The following is a 2071-nucleotide window of genomic DNA, read 5'->3' as shown; positions in this document are numbered from 1 at the left end:
AAAGGGCGCAGACCGGTGTGGCCGTGGGAGTGGGGCGGGCACGGCGTGCGGCGACGTCACCTGCTGGGGCGTTTAGGCTGGACCGAAGAGAGGGACACGACTGCTAGAGCGGACCCGACAGACACCTGCCAGGACAGGAGAGCGGGCGGGATGGGCGCGCTTGGGGTAGTTCGGGTCCCTGAGTCTCTTGGTCTCCGCCCTGTCCTTGCTACTCAGTAGGTAAATGAACATCTTTTACAACCTATTATTAAGAGCAGACCAGTAATCCATGACAATTTTGTCATTTTTAACAGAGAGAAAACCAAATTTTAATACTCAAGCTGTTTTTTTAAAGTAATCTTATAAACAAACCGGTCACATTTTACCCAGCCTTGACCAGGACTAATAAAATTCCTTTGTAAGTAACCTTTGGCGACTTGCTGTGTCCATTCATCTCATGTTTGAACAACCACTCATTTTACCTGAGGATAAAATTACTTTCTTTTTCCTTAACAACATCATGTTTTGCATACATTGCATACAAAGTTGTTTCCCTTTGCCATTATTGCGTCTACAGATTAAGCATTACCGAATTCTAAAATCCGAAATCCAAAATGCTCCAAAATCTGAAACTTTTTGAGCACCAACCTGCTGCTTAAAGGAAATACTCATTGGACCACTTCAGATTTCAAATTTCCAGATGAGGGATGCTCAACCAGTATGTATTCTGCAAATATTCCAAAATATGAAAAAATCCAAAATCTGCAATACATTTGCTCCCAAGCATTTCGGATAAAGGATACTCTACCTGTATTTATTTCACTTACATTTACTGATTATAATTTTAAAATATCAGTCACTATTATTTTACAGAGAAAACAAGAAAATGGATCATTGTAAACCATCCATCATGAGACAGCATTTTGTGGCAGACTGGCAAGGATTGGGAATATATATCCCACAATTGTTTATAGGTATATACTTCCTTACAATAAAATTTCTCAGTGTGTCAAGAAAGATCATATTTATTAATGAACCCTAATTTTTTAGCTTTTCTGTACCATATAAAAATAATGTGAAAAAGTATAAAAACTTAGATTTATGCTTTATTGTTTTGGTGTTTTACTTATATATGATCTAGCTATTTAATGAATATCTCCTACTTAATTTAGCATAGTCTAAGGTTTTAAGTTAACCCCATAAAATAGGAAATTATTTTTAACCAGACATCTTATAAAACAACTTATTTTTCCTTCCCTGCTTTGTGTGTTGAAAAATATAATTATTTTTGAAATAAAGGTTGTCAGCATAATGACTCGATGTGACTAAACTCAAATTTAAATATTTTTTGTAATCTTAAATGTTTAATAAGTATAACATTAGCTCATTTTACTAGTAAGTCCATTCTAAGTTTAGGAGGAACATAGCCAGGTAAAATGAATATGTATACTTGTATTATGCTTAATTATGATAACTCAGAGTCATGATTGCTTTTATTAAAACAACAATATTATTATTATTATTATTATTATTTTTTTTTTTTTTTTTTTTTTGGCCAAACATTACCTAAGGTACGTTAAGTTGAATTTTTAAAACATTTGGGTTAGTTTTTAAATTTCTGGGACTTTTAGGAATATTTAATTTATAAAACTGCCTGTCTATCTCGAAGTCAATTAGAATAGAGAATAAGGGATTTTGTAAATTAATGCGGTAATACCATCTGGACATAGGGAAATATTACACATACATAACGTACATATATTCATACAGATACAAACAGACACAAACAGTGATCTTATGGCTTTCATTCTAAATTTTCATCCATGAGTCAGGCATAAACACAAAAATACAAAGCTCACTGTTTTATCTAAAAGCATTAGCTCTCATCGTTGCCTCACTTTGTATTTTTATCAGAATTGTGTTTCTGGCAGATGGGACAAGTCAAGGTTACCTGCTCAGTAAGAAGGCTAAAGTTTTCCATTAATATTTGTAGAGGAGACTTCTCAGATTTTTCTTTTGCCCTGATGTGTAATGTTAAGGAGGCCGTGGGCTGAATTTTGGGTGAGGGTCCAAACAGACATCAAGTGGACAT

The sequence above is a fragment of the Galeopterus variegatus genome, unplaced genomic scaffold (genome assembly GCF_000696425.1).
Source record: "Galeopterus variegatus unplaced genomic scaffold, G_variegatus-3.0.2 Scaffold5464, whole genome shotgun sequence".
Classification (NCBI taxonomy): Eukaryota; Metazoa; Chordata; class Mammalia; order Dermoptera; family Cynocephalidae; genus Galeopterus; species Galeopterus variegatus.
The sequence above is the reverse complement of the archived record's forward strand: the minus strand, read 5'-3'. Positions refer to the sequence as shown.